The sequence below is a fragment of the Canis lupus genome, chromosome 38 (genome assembly GCF_048164855.1).
Source record: "Canis lupus baileyi chromosome 38, mCanLup2.hap1, whole genome shotgun sequence".
In the NCBI taxonomy this organism is placed as follows: domain Eukaryota; kingdom Metazoa; phylum Chordata; class Mammalia; order Carnivora; family Canidae; genus Canis; species Canis lupus.
The window spans coordinates 12,510,934-12,523,028 of NC_132875.1; the positions used below are offsets into that span (position 1 = coordinate 12,510,934).

The following is a 12,095-nucleotide window of genomic DNA, read 5'->3' on the forward strand; positions in this document are numbered from 1 at the left end:
CTAAATGAAAACATTCTTTAAGGGTTTTTTTTTTTTTTTTCAAAAATGAGCTATTCCTATATTTTTGCCTGGTTAAAAACAGCAAGAGCCATCTTGATATAAGAGATGGAAGCTTATATCTGCCTAGGAGGAAGAGGATGATTCTATAACGTTAATGGGCTCTTATGGAGAGCTTTATCACAAGGTTGAGACCCTCTCTTTCCCAAAAGATAAGGGGACAGGTTGCCCTAGCCCTTAAACACCCCATATGCCTCATATCGGAGTCCTAGGTATACCCTACAGGACCAGCTTACCCATTTCACCATGCAAAAATGTACTCTTTGGGACTAGCCCAAGTTCATAGCACCATTATTTATTGGAAAATTGTTGATTAAACCTAATTATGTCCAAGGTTGGGGAGTATGAGAGCACCAGCAGTTTGACTGGCAACCCAGTGAATCAATTTCTCACAGGGCGCCATGCCATGCAGAACGATTGCAGGACAATGTGCTCATACACATTGCACGTGTGTCCCATACTCAAACATGTGCACATGTAGTAAGACAGCAGTTTTCAGCTTCATGAAATGTTAAAGCACATTTAAATGCAGAGTCAGATTTATTAAGCCTTTGACCAAAAAAAGTAAAATGCATCAACAAATTTGATAGAAAAAAAATTTTCCTGTCAAAGAATTTTATAACTTGAAAAACTATATGGATTTTATTACCTTTTGATGTCTGTTGGTCAACGCCATCTAGTCTTTTCATCCTTCTTTAGATTCCTTAGAAACTACCACCCAAATCTATAACCAATTAAACAAAATTTCCCATCTTCCAGTTCCTTCTTCCCTATTTTACCCACCTGATGAAAGCCAACCCGATTAAGCCCATTGTTTGCCTTTGCCCGGGCTGCACATTAGAGCTAAGTGAGCCGGGAAAAAATGAGCAGTTTGTCACTACAAATTCTCAGTCCTCATTTTCAAATGGGCACTCGGTAATGATGCCAACTGTACCGTATTTCTATAATAAGCTCCTTCTCCTATCCTCCTCATTAAATATTTTAGATTTTTCCAAACTATCTAAATGCTAACCTCCCTTCCTCCTCCCACTCAGCTGATGGTCTCACATTAGATCATCTTAGACACCAGAGAAGAAACAGAATCCAACATATAGGATTTCTGTCACTCTCTTACTAGCAAACATATATATTAATTGCATTTTTCTGAGTGATAAGGTTGTTATTAGGGGTGAAATGCATTAATGCTTGCTACGACATTTAAAATTCTTTTTGGCACATTAGAAGTATTTGCCATCATTATTATCTTTAATTTTTACATTTTTTTCTTTTCCTTCCTGTTTGTACAAAGCTTTCATTATTCTATAAAAAATAAAATCTTCAAAAGTCCTCTGGACCTCTGACTCTTCCTGCCTTTTCAAAGATGTGATTGATAGCTTCTCTCCCTCCCGATCATATGTTTTTAAAATATTTTCTTTATTTATGCATGAGAGATACAGAGAAAGGGGCAGAGACATAGGCAGAGGGAGAAGCAGGCTCCCTGCAAGGAGCCTGATGTGGGACTCAATTCCAGAACTCTGGGATCACGACCTGAGCCAAAGACAAATGCTCAACCACTGAGCTACCCAGGTGCCCCCCTCCCAATCATATTTTAATCTCTCTCTCCATGATAATGGTTCACAAGTTATGGCTCTGGGACCAGCATCAATGGCATCACCTGAGACCTCATTGTTAATGCAAATTCTCTAGCCCACCCACACATGTTGGATCAGTAACTATGGAGGCAGAGCTCAGCAATCCTTGTTTTATTTATTTATTTATTTTAAGATTTTTTAAAAGATTTATTTATTTATAACAGAGAGAGAGAGAGAGAGAGGCAGAGACACAGGAGGAGGGAGAAGCAGGCTCCATGCAGGGAGACCGATGCGGGACTTGATCACAGGTCTTCAGGATCACACCCTGGGCCGAAGGCAGGCACTAAACCACTGAGCCACCCAGACTGCCCTGTAATCCTTGTTTTATAAGCCCTCCTTATCTGATTCTGATGCATGCCAAAGTTGGGATAACCACTGCCCACATGGATTCTTCCCAGGATCATTCAAACTCTATCCACTCACATTGTTAAACATAAACAAACAGACTTGAACCAATGATTAAAAACCTTCCTTTTATCTAGATTCCTTTCCACCTATGGCTCCCTCTCTCCTCTTCCCAAACTTGCTTCTAGCAAGAATATTTGTGGATGTTGCTCCCATTTCTTCACTTTATGGGACTTCTGGGCACTTCCCTATTTACCTATATAAAGACCACTACAGTCTTGATCTTGACTGCTCAACATCATTAGGCATAGTAAACTATTCATTGTTTCTTGAAATATTTCTTTGCTTCAATGACCCTGCTGTTCACCTCCCAGTTCTCAGCCCCTTTATTTGGTTTCCTTTCTTTATCTTTCTGAAGCTTGACTCTACATTTTGGAGAACCTCAGAGTTTAGACCTGGAATCTTTCACTCTCTTTCTGTTTTTCTACAGTCTTGTTCCAGGAACCTCATCAATTCCCAGCATCAAATACCATATAGATGGTACTGACTCCTCAGTCCACATCCCACCTAGATCTCCAAATGTCTGTATTCAATGGGCATTTGGAAAGATGGACATTTCTAACAGATGTCTCATAATCTCTGACCATATCCAATCTCATAATCTGAACTGACCATATCCAAACCTGAACTCCTGTTCTCCTGCATAACCAGTGTCAATAAATGACACCTGCAGACATCCAGCTAATCAAGCTTGAGAATTTTGTTCAACTTTTCACATTCTCTTCATGCCTCATATCCATGTTTATTGACCGATTTTCCAAATTATGTGTTAAATTCAGCTATCTCTCCCCATATCTACTGTCAAGCCAAACCACTCCAATCTCTTACCTAGACAACTGTGATCCTCTTTCCCACTAACCTCACTGTAAGTCCATTCCAGAAAGCAACCAGACATCGTGCTTTCTCTTCAGAATCCTTCAGTTGTTTTCTACTGTCTCTGTCCAAATCTCGGTTTGTCTTAGCGTCTCATCATTTTCTGGACTTCCAACTTTTGCTTTTATAATTAATATGATTTTTTTAAAGTCTCTATATAAATCTTTGAAGGAATTCTCAATAATAATGGTAAGATGAATATCTCAAAATGGAACAACTGAGTCAAAGCCTTTTAAAACATTATACACTCTTGGACTTTGAAGTCAAGCAGACATTGATACAAAACTTGGCTACCTCACGTCCCTGAATTTGGGGAACTTATGTGTCCTCTTGGACCTTTCTTTAATGTCTTAACCTATGAAAGAGATAATAATATTTATCTTGGGAGAATATTAAAAATATTAAGTGTTATGATATTCTAGCTATAATGCTTTTTAGCTTTGGAAACTTGTACAAATCAGTTAACACCTGTGTGTTTCTGATTCCCTACAAATCAATGGGAATGAAATAACTACCTACTTTGTAGCTTAGCTGTCAGGATCAAATGAATCTGTGTATATGTAAAGAACACACAACAGCATTTGATACATGGATTGCAGTGTATAAATGTTAGCTATCAGGTATTTTTAAGGTGTGTGGCACAATGCTTAACATATAATAATTTCTCAACAAAGGATAATGATTTGTATACTACCAAATTATATGCCAAAAGGCTGTACAAAATATACTTACCGGAGTAAGCACAATACAAGAGGGTACATTTCATTTCATCTCAGCTGAACAAGTTTTAGAGTTTAAAAACAACTTTGTAATTTCTCAAAATATAGCAGAATATGGTTTTGATTTGGCTTGATTACTAGAGACATTAAGTATTTTCAGTATTTACTGGTCATTTGTATTTCTTTTATGACATTCCTAGCAAGTTTCATTGTCAATTTTTCTATTGGAAGACTCGTATTTTTCTCATTGATTTAAAATATCTCTTTACATATGAAGAATATTATACTTATGTTTGCATTATATGTTGCAACCCTCATTTCTCATTTTTCTTTTCTTTTTATTTTAATTTTATTAAAAAAAGTTTTCTGTAGTTAACATAGTATTTCAAAATTTTTCTGTTAATTTTCTATGAGCGATTTGAAAATATCTCCATTCAGGGTAGACTAATATTTGTTTTTATTGGATATGCCCTATTGATAATATATAATGCATATTCTCTGAATTAGTAATTCTAAATTTGAAGTTAAATCATATCAGAAAGAGGGGACAGAGAGGCTTTACAAATTATACTAGCCTCTCCTAAGATTCTGAAGGATATTCCTATGGAGGGAAATAACCCCCTAGAATGAAAACCAGTACAATATATTTATTATTGGATATTACTATAGGTCCTATCAATCATGTGAATGTGTATGAGAAAATAAAATTAGAGAACTATTGACCAATTATTATTTATTTTTAAATACCCAATCTGTATTGAAACTAAGGAAAAGTCTCAACTACTAATGTAATTTTATTAATTTCTCTTTTGGAAACTTGCTTTTTCAGTGTATTTTCCTTTTTCTTATTACTTTACATTCATTATTCATATTTTTAATGTTCAAAATCATTTTAGGTATATCTCTATAAATAGAATCTCATTTGATTTAGTTTTCTCTTCAATTTGAAATTGAATTGGCAGTTTAACTTATATTTATTTTTATAATTTATATAACTGCCCTTATTTCTACCATCATATTTCATACTTTCCACTTTTGTTATTTTTAATACTTTTAAAAACTATTCTTTTATTTTTTTATTCTTGCCTGTGTGGACTACGAATTCTTTAACTGCTTTCTTTCAAGGGGTTTGAAAATCCACAGACACAGACATATGTAGGAGGTAATCTTAAAGATTATGGAGCATTTAACGGTAAAGAGAAAGTAATACTAGAAAATGTGGTGGGAGTAAGGAAGTGAAGCCAGAGAGCTGGATTTGCTGGAGGTGTGAGGGGTGTGGTGATTGCATAGTGGAAGCTGCTTTGCGATTTGGTTGAGATAACAGGGTACTGAGAGAGGAACATAAGCAAAGTAGATCACAACCAATTTTGTAATTGACCTTAAATTAATCCCCCTTTTAGCATTTCTGAAGTGACTTTGATGAGATTTTATTGTTTACTTTTGGTTGTTAAAATGGCATTTTTTTTTTTTTTGAGGCAATGTCAATACTGGATCCACAAGGTAATTTAGCTGTATTGGTTTACATAGGGTTCTTAACCAATTAAGTTATTATAAAATGTGTTGGTGTCTTTTCATGTATTTCTTTCTGTTATAGAGCAAGCTCTTTTATTCTTCAGACTTGGGTCCTTCCTTGGCTTGGAAAGTTTGCTGTTGTATATATCATTGTTTCTTCTGGTAAGAAAGAGCAGTTTTCAACATTATCTATTTTTTCCCAGTTTGCTCTATTTTTGTGGTCCAATACACAGCTTGCAGAGTCCAGTCAGTAAGGTTCAAATTCCAGCTATGTCACTTGTTAGCTGATGATAGCTGATGATGATCCCAGGCACGTTGAAAAACATATCCCTATATAAGAATCCCATGTTCTTACCTATAAACTGAATGTAAAAACCTGTTATGGAATTGTGAATATAAAAAAAATGAATTGTCTGTATGGAATATTTTGCTCAGAAACAGGCACATAGTGAGTGTTCAACGAATTAATTCTTATAATTCTAGGTATGACTTAGTAATTCATTCCCTTTTCATTTTCTGATTTTTCATGATTGATTCTGCTCTTTGAACTTTCTAAGGTGATTTTTAAATTTTTCTATTTCAATCTTTTCTATGATTTGCATTTGTTCCTCATTTCATCCAATTCACCTGGATTTCTGCCTACCTCCCAGTATTCTCAGTTTTTCATCCCTGTCTTTTACCACTTACCTTCCATCTCTGGCGTCATGGACTCCAAGTTCTTTTAGATCATATTAATAGCATGAAACTGAGGATTTAAAAATTTTACAGGTTTCCTGAATTCAGTCTCCCCCAGAGCATAATAGTCTGTATGTACTTGAAGTTCTATGCTCTCTTCCTTTTGAGTCACAGATATTCTTCTCGTTGGCCAAATGCATCCCCAGCTCCCACGTCCATAGTTCATTTGCTCCATCCCTAAATTTACCTTCAGCTTCAGTGTTCACTCAGGACAATTAAATAATTTTCAAATCACCTGACTAGACATTTGGTTTCTGTTGATAAAAAACCTTCACTGGGATCATGCCAGGTCAGTTGTGGTAAAAATTGCAGTAGACTCACAGCAATATATGAATCTCAACACCTTTCTCCCCAGTGTTTGGTGAATGAGGAGTTCTGAGAAGCTGTGGGCATTCTGTGCCCAGCTGTGGGTTCAGTTTGCCCTGGGCTCTTACTCTAGTAGTCCATTTGTGTTTGCCTGGACTCCTTCCAGCTATTTCTAAATCTTTGGTCATTTCATTGGTATTCTTGTAAGGCTGTGGTTCTGAACCATGAGTGCACACTGAACTACCTAGGGAGCTTTAACAAAATCCTGATGCCCAGGCTCCACCTACAAAGTGTCTGATTTTTTAGTTTAGAATGCAGCCTGGGCATCTATATCTTTAGTGTCTGCAGAAAATTCTGTTGTACAGCCAGCAATGGGAAACACGATTGAAGGGAGGCATTTGACACTGTGAGCAAGTCTCAGTTTTACCCAGAAATGCTTATAGCCACTTTCACCTCCCACCTGAAACTTGAAAACGTAGGACAAAAAAGGATAAATATCTATATAAAAATGATAAAATATGAAAATGAAGTAGATAAAATTAGCAAAGGAAAATCATGGGACAACAAAAATTGAGTGCCTGAGTATTGGGAGGAAGTAGAAAATTATGATCACACAAAATACAGAAAGCAAAAGGGAAAAAAATGAATATTAACTAAGCAGCGGAAGAATAGAATAGTGGGGCACAGTATTTACCATTCATGAATTTGGCTACCGGTGGATTAAATGAGATAAATCCCAGTAGCAGTGGAGAGTCCAAGGGTTAACAGCCCCGCTCAGGAGCAAATGGGCCCCTTTGGGCTGCAGGGTCTGGATTCTGTGCCCTCTCAAGGCCAGGGTTCAGAGCGGGGAGTTCTTGAAAGTTCATTTCCTCAGCTGGAGCCTCAGGGTAGAAAGCCCTGCAGTTATCACTCCAGTGTATCTTTAGACTTGTTGCAAAGGGCTCCAATTAACTCTGGTAGCCTTTGCTGATTTTCCCTCCAGCCCTGTTAACATGCGAAGTTGCTTCCCAGAGAGACAGTCCTGGCATTTCCCTTCAAACCAAGGGCTGCTCAGAAAGTGACTTCACAATTTGATTTGAAATTATGTCAAGAATGAGTGGATTCAAGAATTTGCACATATGCAATATTTTTTTCCCTTAAGATATTAAACATATAAACTTATCTGCATAATTGGGATAGAATTTGGCATAGTGCTAGGGCTATAATTGGTACACAAAAAATATTTTCTCAGTTTCATTGTTGCATTGAGCTAAAGCCAAATAGTTATATATTCCTTGTTTATAATGATAAATAATGATAATTAATTATATTTATTATTCACTGTAGTTGAGCAGAAGAACCGATAACCTCTCAGATTACCCAAATGAGTCTAAATTTATGTAGAAAAATAAATGAAAGACATTTTAATTTATAATGCAACTCATATTATAGCTTTTGTACTAAAATTGGTTCAGTCCTCATATACAATAGACTCTAATCTTCTACTTAAAGAAATTGGGTTGCATACTAAAGATCTGCTTTTCGTTTTTCTTTCTCTTCTGTATCTTGGTAGTAAAAACGAGTGATTCTTAACTCTTTTGGTCATAAAGTGATTTCTGGGTTGCTTATAAGATACAGATTCTTGGGTCTCCTACACAAGAGTCTGTATACTTGAGCTAGGCTTTGTAAATCTGCATTACCATCAACTGGAGTGTTCCAATTGATTCTCTTGAAGAAGGTCTGGGGATTATATATTTAGGAACATGAAACAAGGAGGGAGAATGGTCAGCTGAGAAGATATCATTTTTCACCTGCTGGGCTTGAATTTATCCCTGCTTTGTTTTCTCCTGCCTCTTGTACCAGGTGTGTTAGCTTTGCAGGCAGAATAATGCTGAGGGTGAATGGAGAAATAGAGGCAGAGTTAGAGGGCCTCTGATCCTCTGGAACTTAGGGGCAGTACCTCTGAATGTTGCCCAAGGAAAAGAAATGAGAATTACAAGAGATCTTGGTAAAATCCAGTCTGATTCAGTTGATATAGAGATGGTGTGAAATTCTGAGTTTCTAGCAAGGCCACCCCCTATCACCATCCCCAGGTGTCCAGTAGAAAGGCACAGAGCTCACTATTTATATAAGAAACAGGAAAACAGATCAACAACAAGTTCTAAATTTCAGGATGCCCATGGGGTTTAGTGAAAAAAAGATCCCAATGCAAGTCAGCGTAGGAAATATAATTGTAACCTTATAGTAGAATCTAGTCTACATGTACTTAAGTTACAAACATTTAACTACAGATGAAAAACAAAACCTTTTAAAATAATGTCACAGGCAAAGGATGCTATCCAATCCTGAAATTGCCAGTATCTGTTATCCGGGAAGAATGTGCAAATAATTTTAGGGTTTTCCCAATCATTGACAAAAAAAGTAAAACTCATTGTTGGGGTCCCTACACAAAGAATGAAGACCCAAGAGCCCTAGGGAATCCTTGATTAATGAAAAGTTAGAGGCATACACAAAACCAAATGCACTGTACTTTATGGACCATACAAGGAGCTGTCAAGGAGAATTTAAATCATAAGCGATTTTGCCTTATGCCTGACTTTGGAACTTAACCCCAGCCATTGGTCCTTCAATAAGGGTGATGCTACTCTTTCTGTGGTTGTGCATGAATGTATATGTATATGCACACATTCGTATATGTTATATATATATATAAGTTTATATAATATAAACCATTATAGTTATCTGAGAATCTGAGAAACCTGCAGAGAAATGATTGTAATAAAAGCTTCAGGGCACCTGGGTGGCTCAGTGGGTTAAACATCTGCCTTCGGCTCAGATCATGATCCCAGGGTCTGGGATTGAGCCCCGCATCCAGCTCCCTGCTTAGTGGGGAGTCTGCTTCTCCTTCTTCCTTTTCTGCTCCCTCTGCTTATGCTCTCTTGTACTCTCTCTGTCTCTTTAATCAATCAATTAATTAATTAGTTAAATCTTAAAAAGAAAAAAAACTTCAATGTTTCTTTTTCTATTCAGCTAGGAACTCTTACTTCAAAACTGTTAAGACTGCCTATGGATGTGCTTTGTGCACACGTGTTATTTTGTTATTTTTTCATTAGACAATAAGCTCCCCAGGTCAAGTATCATATTTTATGTTTAAGTCTTGCTTGGTATCTTGCTCAAGGTAGACGATCAGTACATTTTTCTTAACTGATGAAGAATTAGACAAATGAACAAATGCAACTTTCTGCTACCACTTCTGTAGTTAATGAAATGTTAATGTTGTTTTATCCTGTCGAGTGGAGTATTGAACTAGTGGTTCTTACTAAAGTCTCATCAGTGCGGTAGTTCTCTAATTTTATGTAATAATATACAGAATTATCACAAGTTAAACATATATTTGGAACTTAAAATACATATTCCCGATGGAGAAAAAAACTGTTGGTAGAGTAAATAGAATTTAAAAATTAGTTCCCAAACTTATACCTCATAATGGAACTCAAGTGCTATAATTTGCAATTAAAAATAATGGAAGCCTGTATTACTATAATGCTGATAATTACACAGAACAGAAAATATTCATTTATTAAAAACAAAAGCATTATCTACTCCATTCTAAGCTAGCACTATTTCCTACCTTTACAATATGCTTTTATTATTGTTTTTTCTTAATATTCTTTGTTGTGCTAAACTACAAATACCAAGGAAGCTGCTTTTATCTGTCACAATGTGGTCTCTAAAGTAGAATATTATATTTTTTTAAAAATCAAAGGTTTTATGGGGAAAGATAATAAAGATGAGTTTTCATTTTTATTTAATTTCACTGAAAGGATCCAAATAACAGTGACTTAGACAAGATTAACTTTTTATTTTTTCTGGTAATAGGTGTCCACAGTCAATGTAGGGATGTTCACAGGGACCCATACACTTCCATCTTTTTGTTATGCCATCCTAGGGACTGGACTGCTGCCTCATGGCCCAAGGTGGCTGCATGAGCTTCAGCAATCCAGTCTGCTTTCCATCCAGCAGGCAGGAAGGAGGGATGGTTCAAAAAGGATATGCACATTCACTTCAAAGACATACTTCAGAAATTATTCCTCCACTCTGTATACTTGTGTGTGTACTGGTATAGTCATGTGACTATGAATTTAAGTCTATGAATTTAAAAAGTCTGTGAACTAAGTTCATAGTCACATGGGGATAGTAGTTAGCTGCTAAGAAATGTTGTCCTTATTCAAAATGGCCACTTGTCCAGCTATCTTTGTATTTTACTTTAGAAGGAAAGGAAAATATGTAATAAGAGGGTACTTAGTGTTCTCTGCCACAACAGGCAAACTTCAAAATCCATTTTGATGGTATTCTTAAAGGATTCTTAAAACTTTAAAAATCCATTTTGATGGTATTCTTAAAAGATGGATTTTGAGGAAGTCTTTGCCATTTTTATAGTACCTCATAAATTAATGTTCCATATTTGTAGTTTATTACAAACTATTTCTTTAAATGCAAATCTTGAAAGAAATGGTCTGAAAAAATTCACAGGACAAAAATATGGCCTATGACATAAATAGTAAAAATAGAAATGATGTAATGTTCTTGCTTAGCTAATGTAGAAGAATTTCATTAGGTAATGCAGTGTTGATGAGTTAATAGCTTTGTCTAACTCTCCTGAATACATAATGTGCCTGAACTACTTGCACATTGTGAAATCTTCAAAGAGACCTTTTTACAAGTTATTCATTTTCTTTTATGAAGTAAGAATCTGCACTGCAGGATGCGGATTTCTTATTGGTAACATGTACCATGCTTAAAAATGATGGCGACATATAAATTTTGCTGCATGGTGATAATCAGCTAGCCATGTCATGATACCACAGTAGTTGATAGAAATACTTCAAGGTTACCGATCAGATTTAATAAAGAAAAAGAACAGTCACCCCCAATTTTTCTGTTTTCTAACTTCTGACCATTTTATATTCATACTGCATTTGGAACTAATCACTTTTTTGTGTGTGTGTGTGTGTGTGTGTGTGTGTGTGTGTATCTCCATGTCTCATGTTGTACTCAAAAGCACACATGTACACACGTGCATCCGTACAAGAAATCTTATGAATCAGTTGTTCTTATAAGGGAATATTATAGACATACACACTTGCTCATTTGGGGGGATGAGTATGCTACTTCTTGTTTAAACACAGTAGGATTTAGCAATGCATTTGAACCTTTTAACAAATTTTAAGGTGTAATTTTAAGTAATCTGCTACAAAAAGTGTGCTGTTCTTTTTAGGGACATTATTTCAACCCTTTTTTAAAATCTTGTAGAACAAAGGTTTTGGTCAAATAGCAAGAAGGATAATCTTGGAGGCAGAAGACATAGGTTCTGATCTCAGCTCTGCTGTTGGACTTGAGCAACCCTTTCTACCCTTTCTACACTCTGCCCTACAGCAGCCCTGTCCGAGCAATGGGATAATAGTAGGGGACCTAGGGCTCCCATCTATAAGCAATGACTTTCATTTCTCTTTTCTTTTCCCCCTGTCTCGTTGCCTGCCTCCCTAGTTATCTGAGTCCAGTATTTTCTTGGAGAGTCCTAAGAATTCCCAGTGTTGGCCCCTGAGGTCAGATGAAGAGCTAACATGAGTGGATGGCTTCAAACCTATTGTGGAATTAAAATGAAAATGACAGAACCTATAGTTCTTTCCATAAAGGCATTGACTAAACATTTGAGGCTAGATGTAAGTCTGCTGGAAGAATCTTAACTGGGTAACAGTTTGAGGTCAATTAAAATCCCTGTGTAAACCATTCTCAAAGACTAGGATTAGATCCTATATTTCATAAAGAAAATAAAAGAATAAAATTTCTTTCCTATTTGGAAGCATCAAAATCTGTT

The 12,095-nt window shown here is 36.1% G+C and overlaps 1 protein-coding gene across 1 annotated transcript in view; it reads left to right on the forward strand.

Moving 5' to 3' along the window:
• USH2A (usherin) overlaps window positions 1–12,095 on the forward strand; it is a 691,295-nt gene that overhangs the window by 286,109 nt on the left and 393,091 nt on the right. The window lies entirely within an intron of this gene.